Below are 16,103 nucleotides of genomic sequence, written 5' to 3'. Positions count from 1 at the left end.
CCGTGAGGTTTCGAGGTTTTTGGTGTGACGGACAGATTTGCCTCGGGCTAAACAGGTCTGTTGTTACAAAAAACCAACTCCTCTCCTACAGAGAACAGGGGCTAGCAGCGAAGCTTGTCACTCTTCACTCTAAACCAAACAAAAGCTCAAAACCACACACCAGAGCTTAACCAAACCGAAACCCACCCCCAATCAGCCCCAAACAATTCTGTGACAAAAGTCCAACCAAATCGCACATAACCCGCAACCATACATCGCACGCTCCAGAGGAAGAAATCGCCTCTCAGGACACAAAAAACAACCATACCAACTGATGACCTACAGATTCCTTGCCGCTGGCATCCCCGCTATCACGCCATAGTTGTCGGCAACTTTCCGGGAAGCCGCCAATCTCTATCAATGATACCGTTCATATACAGCAACATGGACGGAAAAACAAGTAAACAGGTACATGAGTCCTCAAGGCCTCCATTTCAAAATTACCTTAGCCTAGGAATCGGAAGGCGGCCTAGGAATCGCAGTGTCCGTTCTTCGCGTGTGAATACCATGTCTGAGTGGCGCAAGGGACTAGACAGTAGATTCAGAACGCGAGAGAACTGGTTTCGTATCGGGCAATGCACGACACAGGTCAGTAAACACACGTTTCAATTGAAAAGAATATTTTAACCAAAAATACACAACGGTCCTATGATCGCGGGTCGTGCACCAAGCTAAACACACAAAAAAATCCATGCTGATGGCGACTGTTGCCCGAAAAGCGCTATTCGATATAACGAAAGGACGAAAACATATTGAGTAATTCATAAAAGCAGCCAATTTGCTCTCAACTACATACTCACCCCATTGAGATTCTCTACGGAAAAACTGTACCACTGCTACCGCTACATTCGACGATAACAAACTGTACCAAAAAAGGTCTACATCGTAAGTGTCAAGCCAAATAATCCGGAGCTTTTGGAAGATAAATTTCTCTGGCTTAGTAAAAAAGACATATTTTTTGAAAACGCATTTTTCTCATTTACGTGCCTTAATATATGTCCGCGGGATATTTTCAGTGTCTAGTCGCAGAAGCTGTACCTTTCGGTTTATGAGTCTGTCGGTAGGCTGGTTGCCCACTTTTCTTTGCAGATAAAAAATTTTTGTAATCAATAAATGAAAGCTCGCAGGCTTATTCTGGCGTTTGGGCGATAGACTGTAAAATAAAGTAGCCAAGGCGATGAATTTGTTCAGGTGTTTCGGCCGAGGTGCCAAGGAAGATGCTTGTTGCAATCGTGATAAGAGTTCTTCAGCGATTCATCTATTTCCTCTGATAGTGGTATTAAACGTTTCCGATATTTTGCCCCGAAGATGACCATTCAAAATGTGCTCAGTGCTGCACTGTAAAACACTGTACACCACGTTCAACACGAGTACTCATACTCACACCCTGATCAGAGCTCCTAATCATAATTCCCCGGAGAAAGAAAGGAGAGCAAGAGAAGAGAGAGACGAGAATGAGTGCAGCTTCTGTGTGCAAATAGGCACTCTCCGGCCCGTCATCGGAGAGTTAGAGTTCACCGAGACCATCCCCCCACCCCTTACCCAGCCCTGTACCACCCTTCCTACACCTTTGACGAGCGGTCGGAGAACTTGCTAACCAGCGCTGCCTTGGAAGACCAGCTCGTCCTGATCTCCAGGGGCCAGGGAGCCGAGGAAGCACATAGGTCCCGTGAAGAGAGAACACCCTCATCCGGCACGTAATCGCCGCAAGTTTGCTTGGCTAAATAAAGTTGCTCTCTCGCTCCCTGATTCAAGCAGCCTAATTTCTTACTGCATATGGTAACCTTTTGTAATAGAGAAGGGCCAGAACAGAAAAAGGTCATCTAAGGTTTCGGGAACGTTACTTAAGGCGCCCTTATCTAGGGCACTCTATTCGAAAGCTCACAACTACGCTAGCGTGCAAGCGCTAGTCTACAAGCACGTAGTGGGCGAGACACGAATTTCGCACCAATAGAAAAGGACGCTAACTGGGGGTGGATTTGAAGCGTTCAAATCAGCCAGCACTGTTCGTGGCCTGTCTTCCCAGGAAATCAGGCCGAATGTTTTATTTTCCTCACATAATGGTGTCCGTGTGGAGTGTTTGCGGCTTGACGTTGCGGCCCATATTCGATTGCCGCTTGCGCGCACGTTCTGACGATCAATAATTGGCCACACTAATAACGCTTTCCCGCATTTGTAACTTTGTGTAAACCGTCATAATTATTCTAGCAAGTGGAAAGAAACCCTTGTCGCAAGTGCCTGCGTCCTTCCACGCGGGGTACAACCAAAATTATGCAGGGACGGGCAGCGTCGCGCTTAGCCGGGGTAAGTGCCTTGGCCGCATAAGAACAGGTAGCGTATGCACCCGATGGTTTTTACTTAGAAAGAATGGTTTATTGTTTTCAGCTCGATACATTTGCCGCACTGGATTTGTTAAACCTGCCATTTATTGTATTCTGCAAAGTTAGCCAACAAAAGGTACTTTTGGGATGCGGAGCCACGTACCTTAATTGTAAACCGAATAAGTTAGGAAAAAGACGCGACTTCGGCATACGTTTGGTACTCCAAACGCGTCCAATCGCTTAAACATGCGGGAAGACAAAAGGTAAGTAAGGTCACCGCATTTGCCACTGACATCTATTGCAGCCTTTACGCCTTCTATCTTGCCTACTCACCCGTATAAAGTGCCCTTCACAATTTAAATTGCAACTTTATTCACCTGTAGGTTCCCCCACTTCCATTCTCACGCTTTTAAAGCACAGAATTCTACCTCTACCAGCGAACGGCTCTTTTGTGGCATTAGGGATGAGAAATTTCCCACGCGTCAGCGGAGGGAAGAGCGGTTTTCACTTACGAAGCACACTGTAGATGGCGCAGCCAATTTACGGAGCATGCCCCGCGCGTTAGGCTGGCAGGCGTATCGACGCGACCAGGCTTTGTCGTCCCCTTTAGCGACGATTGTTTTTTCCTGTTTAGGTGCAGCTTCGCGTCCAGTGCGCGCTTCCTTCGCGCGGCTTGAATAAATTGTTCGACAGCACCTCCTGGGTGACCCGGACACGACGGAATTAAGGGGTAGTATAGCGAAGATACGTTAAAGACTGGTTTGTACGGCACGGAAACAAAATGTAGAGACAACATACAGACATCTGCGCCTGAGCAGACTACCTTTAGCGCAATGCTGACCATGAATGGCACTCTGTGTTCTAAATTGGTGAATACCAATTCGGTTTTGTTTTAACAGGTATTTGAAAAGGCGAAAGGAGCTACTGGTTTTGATAAATAGAGACTATAAAAGTTCCCTCAGCTTTGTCACTATTCTCAAACTTACTAAACTAAAGAGTTTAAATCGGTATCAATAGAAATCACTATGCTCACATGCGGCATTATTTCGTTACCAGCGCTTGTACCACGTGGTGATGTAGCCCCGAGATAGCACATCAGGATGGCTAGGTTCCAGTATCTCACCCTTCGAATGACGCTCCTTGCCATTTTCTTTCTGCCAACGCACGTCCGGGCTACAGTAGCGGCGTCCGCCGATCTAGCCTGGCCGTAGCCGACACTTCTGCATTCATGATGCCACTCCTGCTAATTTTAGGTAACAATAGGCCGAATCTCTGGTTTCACACTTTGTAGAGCCACGTGTGTGAATTTCAATGTTGTCGCAAAGGCAATTTCTGTGGGTATCATTTACAGCTTTGCTTTGCAACCACCTTCACGACGCGGATTAGAGGCAATTTTTTCCTTTTACTTTTTGATGCTGCTGCGATTTAAGGCCAGTTGCAATGTTCATCACTCTACATGAGCACTGCGGACGCTTAGAGTGCCGTTAACGTACGCTGGTTTACCGCCTAAACATAGTTAGTGCATCGTTGTGATAGTTTAAGACGGTAGTCTTTTGTGCGGTACTTGGAAGCGGTAATTTTGGTCGGTCTGTATATCTGTCGGTCTGTCTGTCCCTCAATTCATCCGACCGGCCGAAATTTAGGCAAATGATGAACGAGACGCCTATATACGCAAAGCCACTTCTAAGCTACTAAATCTGGAGGCATTGTTAAACCATGTTAATTTTTAATTGAAAGCGAAACATTACTCATATGTCAAGCAAAAGATCTATATATACGTGATTCTTGCAGTATTCAATTTGTTTTCAAAAAATACATGCATGCATCAGTTTTGCAAAAGCAAATCATACACTACAGCCACTGTATAAAACTCGGACGTCTGAGGCACTGGTTGCGTCACCTGGCAGTTGCTCTGGGTGGGCCCATTTGTTTGTTTCGTGATATCGCTGCAGGCTAGACAACCAGTCTCGTCCGATAAACGGACTGAGTGGCTATCGAAACAGCGTGAGGCGAGTCGCACCGGAGACATCACGGCACACACCAGGCGCGCCACGCACGAATCGTCGTTTTCCTTCTTTCAACGAGCATGCCAGTAGTCATAAAGTGCTAAAATGTGAATACGTAACCAGAAAACGCGAGGGAAAGACCACAGATGACATGAGGTTGAGAAGCCTAATCTCGATGATCCCGTCGTCCCAAGCATGTCCAGGAAACGTCCTTGGCCTGTACACGGACCCAGCCAGCGGTCCTTCTTCACCATAAAATGCATTCAAACTCACAAATAAATCTGCTATGAAAGCCATCATGCTATACTGTACCAAACGTGACACTAACGTTGCGATGTGGTGTACGTATCAATACACGGCACGGAAGCAGTGAAAACGCTGCAAAAATGAAATCTCCTTAAAGAAAACCCCATTGCAATTGTCATGCCAGGACCGAAATCGAGGCAAAGCAACACGGTTGGGCCGTGGAGAGGCGAGGATTTCTGTAGCAGGGGCGACAGAAGACTATTGTTTTTCAATGACATTTGCGGCGAAGCAACCAGATAAGCGGCCATTTTTTGCTCTTGGCACCATGCAACAGTTATTTGTTTACGGTTGATATTGAGATGATTGATAAATATTCATTTCGCTGAGGTGGGGATGCAAGCCAACCCGCCTAATGGGGGCGTTCGTAGTTTCTTATGTCATGTGGTCTTTGAGCGGTCTAAGCGTTCGTCTCTAGTTCACGCTAGATTCCAAGTTCCGGGCTTGTCAGGCGTTTCCTCCAGTTCCCTTTGATGACTACAGTATTTTGACGAGTAGGGTAGGGCCTAGGGCCAGTTGGCGCACCCAAATATAATGACATAGTTTTGCAGTTGTTATAAAGATACAGCAAATTAGCTTTAGGTGTGATAACTTGCATTTGTACGCCCGTACGTATTTTTATTCTATCTTCGACGGATGTCGGCGTTTCCGCTTGTGATCTGGAGACACAGTGCCGAGATTCGTTTCTGTCCTGACGATTGTGAGTGAAAAGTTTTTTTTTTACTTGACAAGCGGTTCTCTCTCTGCAGTCCCGAACAGTATTTGCCCCTTTCGAGCAATCATATTGTCACGAAGCCAAAGACGACGCAGTTGTCTTCATGGAAAACATGTTATTTGGAGCGAACTTGTACTCTCCTAACAACTCAAAGAATACAAAGGTGTGGAAACAGCAGCCAGCAAAGTGATGTGCGAGAGAGAAAAAGCGATAACGCAGTTTATTGGTGCTGACGAGGTCTGTCCAGCAGATAGCCTAACATGCTACGCCAGGTGAACAATGACACCAATGAAAAAAAAACGACATCAGGTCTGTAGACAGAGTTTATTAGTTCGAGGTAAAAAACGACGTGTCAAAACACACTAGACAAATTTTCTACCGCACTGGTGAAATGTTCGATTTCAATTTTAGCAGAGTTCAGGAAACCGCGGAGCGACTACACGTGGTCATGTGATCACTAGGTCAGGTTACAAATAAAAGAAATGGTAAACACGCAGTGTATAAAGGTTCGCTTTGAATTTGAGCAAAGTTTAGGAAACCGCGGAGTAACCACAAGCGATCACGGCACGTTGACAGACAACCTAGCAGTCACGGTGATCACAGCCCCGAAATATTCACTGGGACACCACTAAGAGTTTTACAGCGCAAAGGTGACGATCAAGGTCCTGTAGCACATGTCAAATCAATGCTTGGCACTATTACACACTGTGAACCAGGCCTGAACTGCGAAGGAAGCTTAGGAAGGTCCTCGTCGCACGGGAAGCCATCTTTGCGCATGACAAGGGGCCAAACACATCATTCAACGTAAGACACGATGTGGGTAGCCTGACCAAAGTGACTGTCAAGGAGAGTCTTGGTTCGTCATATTGGTTACACACACATAAGAGATGGTGAATATCTTTTTGACAGTCACAGTCTGGACAGAGGGGTGAGCTGGTCTGCTGAAGCTTGAAACGAAAAAGGCGAGTGTAGGCGACGTTCAGGGGCATGCGGTGTAATACGGCTGCATCGTGTTTGGTCGGATTAGAGGGCAACTTGAAAGTACATTCTGGGTCGACAGAATAGAGCGGGGTATAGCGGCGTGACGCTTCCACCCATATTGAAAGCTGAATGTGCCGCGCAACACGACACACAAGTGCGGCCGCATCCTTCCTAGAGAACGGTATTGCCGCAGTAGGCACTTGGCAATTGTGAGCTTGGGAACCTGCAGCGCCTGCTGTAGATTACCCTATACACCGCAATAAGACGGTATCCACTGTAGTTCGACAAAATGGCATGCACTGACGGCTTGGTGATGTAAAAACGAAATGTTCCAGAATACCTGGTCAATATCAAAAGACTAAAGGCATTGAAGGGCCGCGGGAATCCGCAAAGATAACCCATTGGCTGGGCGACTGCGGGGTGATGTATTCAAGAGCAGCATGCATGGCGGCGACCTAAGTCGGTGTTGATGACGTCCTGTGACTGCGTTTTTTGGTTATAGTAGTGCACGACGCAAGTATCCAAACACCAATAGTGGAAGATCCTTCTTTCACTGAGCCATCAGTGCATATATGTTTATGTCCGATGTATTTGCTGTCTAGAAGTTGTAGAGTACAAAACGTAAGAGCTGGAGCTGGAATATTTGCTCTTCGCGTCACTCCTGCAAGGGCTGTGTGAATACTTATGGGTGGGAAGAACCATAGCGCGTACGAAGGCAGGGATGGGATCTCGTAATGTTGCGATGCAGCGATTGCGTAGAGGTAGAGCATCCACCTCGCGTGCAGAAGAACCATGGTTCGAATCCCGGTGCCGGACAATTCTCACCTGATTGATGGAACGCGTATTGATGGAATTGCACAACGGGCTTGGCGTGCGGCCTGACCCCGGCGACCATTGCCGGCAACGCATTCCCTCACCAGAACAGGATTGGCCACCCTGGTGTAGTAACGGCCGCAACCTCCCATGAATACGCCAATTACCCACGGCCCTCAGTCCCGAGCGGCTGCGAAGCAACTGACCATTGCGGCGGTCAGACCTGTGACGCAGCAGAGGGTGCTAAGAATCCCTGGATCTGGACAGGCCGCCCTTGGAATATGAACCTGGCAACGTTTAACGCGCGAACCTTGTTTAGCGAAGCGAGTCTCTAGGTGTTGTTCGAGGAATTAGAGGGCATTAAATGGGATGTAATAGGGCTTAGCGAGGTTAGGAGAGCAGGCGAAGCCTTTACGGTGCTGAAAAATGGGCACGCCTTATGTTACCGGGGTCTAGAGAACAGAAGAGAACTGGGAGTGGTATTTGTAGTCAATAAAGGCATAGCTGACAACATAGAATAATACTATACCATTAACGAAAGGGCAGCAGGTCTTGTAATTAGGCTCAATAAGAGGTACAAGCTCAAGGTGGTGCAGCGCTACGCACCCACATCCAGCCACGACGACCAAGCAGTGGAATGCTTCTATGAAGACATGGAATTGGCAAGAGCTAAAGTAAAAAAAAACAAGTACACCGTAGTTATGGGGGACTTCAATGCTAAAGTGGGCAAGAATCATGCTGGAGACAAGGCAGTTGGGAACTAAGGTCTGGGCTGTAGAAATAGCAGGGGGGACCTACTAGTTGAGTTTGCGGAACGGAATAACCTACACATAATGAATACCTTCTTCTGTAAACGGGAGTCGGAAGTGGACCTGGAGGAGCCCGAATGGGGAGCATAAAAATGAAATAGACTTCATATTATGCGGTAACCCTGGCGTGGTGCAGGAAGTGGAAGTACTCGGAAGGGTAAGGAGTAGTGACCACCGCATGGTAAGATCTCGAATTAGGCTAGATCTGAGGAGGAACCGCAACAAGCCAGTACGAAAGAAGCTGATAAATGAGCTAAAAGCAAGACGTAAAGAAGAAGAATTAAGAACCGCGCTGCAGAACCGATATTCAGCTCTTAACGAGGAACCCGAACTTACGACACAGGAAGCCAGCGACAACCTTACCCGTATTATCACAGAGAGTGCAGTAGAAGTCGGGGGCACTATGGCTAGACAGGATACTGGCAAACTTTCACAGGAGACGAAATATCTAATTAGGAAACGGCAAACCAAGGCAATATCTACCACAGCTGACAGAATAGAACTAGCGGAGCTTTCGAAGTTAATCAATAAGCGTAAGACAGCTGTCATACGGAAGTATAATATGGAGAGGATCGAATACGCTGTAAAGAACGGAGGTAGCCTGAAAGCTGTGAAGAGGCGTCTTGGCGTGGGGAAAAATCAGATGTATTCACCTAAAGATAAGCAAGGCAATGTCATCACAAATAGAGATAAAATAGTCACAGTGACCGAGGAGTTATACAGGGATCTGTACAGTAGCCGGGACATCCAGAATAATGCCGAACGAGACAGTAGCTCAGATGAGATAGACATCCTACTAGTAACGAAAGAAGTAGTAAGGAAGGCTTTGAAAGAAATGAAAGGGGGCAAAGCACCTGGTAAGGATCAGATTACAGCAAACCTCTTGTAGGGTGGCGGAGAAATTGTGCTAAAAAAACTGACAAACCTGTATACGCAATGCCTAATGACCGCAATGGTACCGTAATCTTGGAAGAACGCGAACATCATCCTAATCCATAAGAAAGCTGTCATGAAGCACGTGAAAAATTACAGGCCGATCAGCTTACTGTCAGTCGTCTACAAGGTACTTACCAAGGTAACCGCTAACACAATTTCTGCAACCTTAGATTTCAGTCAACCTAAATAACAAGCAGGGTTCCGTAAAGGTTATTCACCATCTTCACACGATCAATCCGGTGATAGAGAAGTGCGCTGAGTATGCTGAACCCCTATATATAGCCTTTATTGATTATGAGAAAGCATTTGACTCGGTCGAAACCCTAGAAGTCATTCAGGCATTACGGAACCAGGGGGTAGATGAGCATTATGTAAGAATACTAGAGGATATCTACAATGGGTCCACAGCTACCATCATCCTCCATAAGGAGAGCAGTAATATACCTATAAGGAAGGGTGTCACACAAGGAGACGCAATCTCTCCAATGTTATTCACAGCATGTTTACAAGAAGTATTCAGAACGTTGGATTCGGAACAGGTGGGAGTAAGGGTTATTACAGAATACCTCAGCAACCTCAGATTTGCTGCTGACATTGCCTTGCTAAGCAACTCGGGGGACGAATTGCAAAGCATGCTTTCCGCACTGGACGAACAGAGTAGAACAGTGGGCCTGAAAATTAATATGCAGAAAACTAAGGTAATGATCAATAACCTCGGGACAGTACAGCGGTATGAGATAGGTGGGGAGGCAGTGGAAGTGGTAAGCGAATATATCTACTCCAAGTTGTGAACCCAGATCCCAACCATGAGGCAGAGATAATTAGAGGGATCAGAATGGGGTGGAGTACATATGGCAGGCATTCTCAGATAATGAATAGCAGCCTACCATTGTCGCTGAAGAAGAAAGTGTATGACAACTGCATCTTACCGGTACTCACCTACGGGGCAGAAACTTGGAGGCTCACTAAGAGGGTTCAACTTAAATTGAGAACGACTCAGCGGGAAATGGAGCGCAGAATAATAGGTGTAACATTAAGCGACAAGAAGAGAGCGGAGTGGTTCAGGGAACAAACACGTGTTAAGGACATATTAGAAGAGATAAAGATGAAGAAATGGACGTGGGCACGACATGTAATGCGAAGGCAAGATAACCGCTGGTCAATAAGGGCAACAGAGTAGATCCCTAGAGAAGGCAAGCGTTGCAGGTGGCGGCAGAAAGTTAGATGGCCAGATGAGATTAAGAAGTTTTGGGGGATAAATTGGTCAGAGTTGGCACAGGACCGAAGTAATTGGAGAATAATGGGAGAGGCCTTTGCCCTGCAGTGGGCGTAGATAGGCTGATGATGATGATGATGATGATGAATGTTGCGGTAAAAGATCTTGCACATCTGAAGCAGAGTTCAGCCAATGGATGGTGACGTTGCCTCGTGACAAAACGCAAACATGCCCGAAGCAATTACTGATTGTGCAGCGCTACCGGCGTCAGTCGTCTACTTTCAATGACAATTGCCAGAGTGGATGTTGTTTTTGGGACGCCGATACACACCCGGAGTATGCACTCCTTCATGCTTTCCAAAGCCTAGAGATTTCCTGCTGAGAGGGGAAGCAACGCAGGAAGGCGCTAGCGTAAAAGACCTTCGCAGAGACCGTCGTGTAGACGAAGAAGCGAGTAAACTGTGCAGCCACCACTGTTGCTGGAAAGAATTCGGAAGATGTTGAAAAATGAAGAGAACTTTTCTTTCAAACTGCGAATATGGGGTGTCCATGTCAACAATCAGTCGAATGTGACGCCGAGAAATTTATGATTTTTTACATAAGGTATAGGTATCCTCATTGCCGCGAGCTCGCACCGTGTCACATCACGTATTGTAAAAGCGATGGCTGTTGATTTTGTTGCCGAGATTTCGAGTCCACGCACTGCGAAGAATTCTGAGATAGAATCTCTGCCCCGCTGAAGCCTCGCACAAAGCACACGCCTATTTCGGCGGAAGCACCATATGCATATATCATCGGCATATAAGAAAAGCGCGATATGAGGTGGCAAACATTTTTCAATGCCGATGAGGGAAATAATATAAAGCGCTGGGCTGAGTACACCTCCTTGTGGAACGCCACGAGTTACGGTGTGCTTCGATGTGTCTCCATCACACGTGGTCATGAAGATGCTTCTGTCGCTAAGGTAATTCGACAGCCAATCGTACATCCGACCACTAATACCCAATGAGTGCATTTGGAAGCGGATAGCGTCATGCGTGACAGTCATGCGCACAGTTGATGTCCGAAAACACCGCTATAACGGTGTTACGGAGTGCTTTTTGGCGCTTGACGCAATTAGCAAGGACGATTACATTGTCGATACTGCTCCTGCCTTTGCGGAAACCGGATATTTGTGGGGTGTAAATATTTCTAGTACTTAGATCCCAATCTAGCCGAAGCAGCACCATTTTTTCCATCAGCTTGCCTACGCAGCCAAAAAGCGCAATGGGTCGATACGATTGAATGTTTGCGGGATCTTTTCATGGTTTCAATATAGGCACAATGGCTAGTCGATTCAATCTGTAAATTGGTCCTACTTGGAGCACCCCAACAGGAGCCACGGACTCCAATGCGCATTTCACGGCAAGGAGATTGAAACGGGTGATGAGTTTTGAAGGAACTTCGTTTTATAACAACGAGACCACGTTTTGGAGCATAAGAAGCAAAGTTTCTGTCGGCGACGTGCTGACATTGTGAAGAATTAGGGGGGCGCTTTTGCCGGAGGGGGCAAAATTTGTCTGATTCCTCAGAGTGCGAGATGGTATCACCCTCTACTGCTGGGAAAACGGCATATGCTTCTTCTTGTAGCTGTGGCTTTGCATCAGGTGACGTCGACTTTGAAGATACTGAGGCCATAACTGAGCTTACTTGACAAGGAGGTAAAGGTGGCCAAATAGACTCGCAAATTCGGCTCGTGAGTGGAGGCATCCGGTTGCACTAGAAGACCATGTAGAACGAAAGCGGCAACAATTACGGGCTCGGGGTCATGTCCTGTTGCTGATGAATGGCTGTGAGGCAGACTATACCGCGCTGATACTGGCCGCACTCCTGCCACGGGTTGTATATGGGATGCTCACAGTATCGTCACAGTAGGATTACATCGTGAAAAATGGCTTCGAGTCTAAAATAGGATCCAGAGGAAAAAGGCTGACGCGTCTCGTCTTCTTCCTCTTCCTCTCAGTGAGGTGCGCAGACTCGTGTTGCCGAATGAAATACCGCGGCGTCTGCTCTGCAGGCTTTTATCGTTCTGCGCGAGTGTTTCTCGAAACGTCCAATTACATCCAGAACATTGTAGATCAAAGAAGATTATTCTAAGCAAGTGAAGTTAGGGCGAAACGCTCGCCATGTCATAATGAGATAACCAGTGTGGCATAAAAATAAAGAATGCAACATTCCCTTCGCTTAGGACACATAACACAACCGGATGCGGCCGGGCAGTAAAAATAAATCATAAACAAACCGAATGTATGGTTCGCAATATTACTCCCACTCTTAGAGTGCGTCGATCCGGTAAAAAAAGAAAACTACAATTCTAACAAACATAAAAAACAAAAAAATTACACCATCTCCCCGAAGGGAACTATGTGGTGATGCAAAGCAAAATTGTTGGCGTCCATTCAGCTCATCTGACGGTGCAGCGTGTCTCAACCGAAGGAGCAACTGAGGACGCGGCGCGCGGACTGGGTTTATTATATAGAGCAGATGGAGTGGAGAGGCGGAAATGAGAGACGAGATGAGCACACGCGCTTATCACGCAGCTGGAGTGTCGCCGGTATGTTGAGTGATCTGGTGTTTAGTAGCGCCAGAGCGAATTCCACGTCCGGGTCCACATGGGTGGCAAAGGCATGCAAGTACTATTGTGTAACGATGGGTAGGCGGTGGTGCTCGAGGCGCCGAAACTCGTCGATCATGTTCTTGTCGATGTTGTCGTCTCTGTGGTAGAATAGGTAGTCTCCGTCACCGTTGGTGAGGTAAAGGTTGTTGACGTTGGTGAAGCGACTGGGACCAGCGTACACGCCCTCGTCTTCGCAGCTTTGTCTTCTTCTCCTTCTTCTTCTATAGCGGTTCCCCTACGGGAAGATGACGGCGGTGGTTCAACGTGAAGCTATCTCGTGATGAATTCTTTGGTTGGCCCATCCCTAGGGCATCCTGCCCAAATCATCATCAGAAGCGCGCCGGCGGGGCGAGAGCAACGTACACGTCCACCTGTTCGCGGCTTTGTCTTCTTCTCCTTCTTCTTCAGCGGTTCCCCTACGGGAAGATGACGACGGTGGTTGAACGCGAAGCTATCTCGTGATTGATTCTTTGGTTCGCCAGTCCCTAGGGGCGTCGTGCCACAATCATCATCAGAGGCGCTCTGGACGGGGCACGGACACGAGAAATCCCCCCGAGCAAGATGCGCTAACATCCTCCTCTAAAGTTTTCAGTTCGTCATTTCTATTGACGTTCAGCTTCGCGTGCCTTCGTTGTATCAGTAGCTTCTTGACGTAGTTTTATTAAGTCAAGGACATAAGGCGCATTCGTACCACTTGTACCTTGGCTGGCCTTTGCACCAAATAAGGAACTCGGGACCACACTGGTCTTCAGCACTCACGCATGTCAAGCGTGCCTCGCAGGCATGGATGGGGCGAGAACTTTCTGTATTTGCCCGTGCGCAAGTCTGCAATGTCTTCTTTGTAGCAAAGCTTGTTTATCTGCTTCAGGTACTGCACTGTTCGCGGGCGAAAGTCCAGGCTCTACACAGAGTGTTTGCTACCTTCGTGTGGGGATCTGAATGGTACCCAATGCGCAGGGATAATTTATTTCTTCCTTTACGGTCTGGTGGTGTTGGGTTAATGCATTTGTTTGTGCACCAACTTGTGTCTCGGTTTTTTTTGTGCAAGTTGGCGGAAGATCCATTTTTACGTACTGTAATTGAAGAGCGCAAAAGTTACCATTTCCTATTTCTCCTTGTTTCTACGGGTGAGGTGAAGCAAAAGGCGCCATGAGGTTTTCTAAAAGTAGTTGTGGATACTTTTCATTTCCTTACGTCCTTACGGCGCGCTTTTCTCTGGAGTACCTGTTTAGTCTTTCAAGGACGGCTAAAATGAACACTTTAATTTATAATCTATTCCCTAATCCTCTTTTTCGGCAGCCATACTTGTGGGACCATACGAATAATATTTTAGACCGTGTCAAGCGTATGTTCGTGCCGCCAAACGCCAAAACGTCTTTCTTTAAGCTTCCTTCGCAAACGCGTCCAGTTAAAACATGGCTGCGAGACAAAGGAATGTGGGTCAGACAATTGCCGCTTGTGCAGCCAACCAGAAACTATTTACAACTGTTTTGTGCTGTGCCGTGACGCGGTGTTTTTCTGGGACGTTTTGCAACGGCCACTAAAAAAGGACATTGACATCACCCCATACATCATTCGCTTCTTGCCATTTCAGGACGTTAATCGGGTCCCATATGACGTTTCTGTGCTCCTAGGTTTGTTTAGCTTGTGGAAGTGCCGCATGACGGATCGGCATGCTGAACCGCCTACGCCGACCAAGTGCATTTTTCGGGAACAGGCGGCGTTGGTACGGAGCGTTTATGTTGCGCAGAGTGATCCACCAGAGTCGCTGCATGTTTTGGATGCGTGCGTTTGCTTCCTGAGTTTTGAATTGGTGCCGACCTTTGTTAGACTGACGCGCTTACCCTTTGCTGTCTGTTAGTGTTTATGTGTTTATATTGTGTGTCAATTATCTTGGCTGACGTCTCTCTAAAATTTCCATGTATTAAAGAAACAAAAGTTTTGTAGCGCAGTGGGAAGAGCACCGCGTACCTACCGTTGCGGCCACAGAGTCGTGCGATCGCAACCGGGTGCCGCTATTTCTTTTAGATGCAAAGCATCTCTTGCTAGGGGCTATGTCTGGCGTCCGTCCGTTGTCCGCACCTCTCCCCTACACTACGAAAAAAAGAAACAGTTAGTGGCACCCGGTTTTGATCCCACGACTCTCTGGCCGCAACGGGAGGTACGCTGCACTCTTCCCACTGCGCTACAAAACCGATACAGGAGCAGGTCCTACGAACGCGCCTTATGTCCTTGACTCATTCAAACTACGTCAAGAAGCTACTGATACAACGAAGGCACGCGAAGCTGAACGTCAATACAAACGACGAACTGAAAACTTTAGAGGAGGATGTTAGCGTCTCTTGCTCGGGGCGATGTCCCGCGTCCTTGCCCATTCCGCAGTGCCTGTGATGATGATTGTGGCAGGATGCCCCTACGGACTGGCCAACCAAAGATTCCATCACGATATAGCCTCGCGTTCAACCACCGTCGTCATCTTCCCGTAGGGGAACGGCTGCAGACGAAGAAGGAGAAGACAAAGCTGCGCAGAGGAGGGCGTGTACGTTGCTCTCGCCCCGTCCGCAGCGCTTCTGAAGATGATTTCGGCAGGATGCCCCTAGGGATTGACAAACCAAAGAACCCATCACGAGATAGCTTCGTGTTCAACCACTGTCGTCATCTTCCGGTAGGGGAACCGCTGAAGAAGAAGAAGGAGAAGAAGACAAGGCTGAGAAAACGAGAGCGTGTACGTTGGACTCAGCCAGTGCAACAACGTCAACAACCTTTACCTCACCAACGCTGACGGAGACTGCCGATTCTACCACAGAGATGACAACATCTACAAGAACATGATGGGCTAGTTTCGGTGCCTTGAGCACTACCGCCTACTCACCATAACACAACAATGATGATGATGGTTGGATGTTTATGGCGCAAGGCCAACTGGGGCAAAGAGCGCTAAATCAATAGTCATATATGAGGGGTGGAACCCTAAACACTAAGTAAATTCAGCAAAAATAAAAGTAAAATCACAAAACGACAATGAGCATGGCTGGTGTTCAGGGCCAGTTTCATTATGCGTGATAGGAAATGAGGTTTAAAAACTTGACGTCTGACAAATACCCAAAAAATTAAAGCCTTTCCACTTAATGTGGAAGCTGTCGGAAGTGCAGAGCAGTGATTCGCCATAATGGGCTGTAGCGCCGTTATCCGCTCACTGCTGCCACCCAATGAATTGAAATTTCCAGCATTTGCAGTGCTCGCGCGCCCCCTGCCTGAAACTACGCCAGCGGGAGTTCTGTTTTTATTGTGCTTGCTTTTCCACCCGC

The sequence above is a fragment of the Haemaphysalis longicornis genome, unplaced genomic scaffold (genome assembly GCF_048455015.1).
Source record: "Haemaphysalis longicornis isolate Haplotype H1 unplaced genomic scaffold, Haemaphysalis longicornis Haplotype H1 scaffold_23, whole genome shotgun sequence".
NCBI classification, from domain to species: Eukaryota; Metazoa; Arthropoda; class Arachnida; order Ixodida; family Ixodidae; genus Haemaphysalis; species Haemaphysalis longicornis.
Note: the sequence above shows the minus strand (reverse complement) of the source record.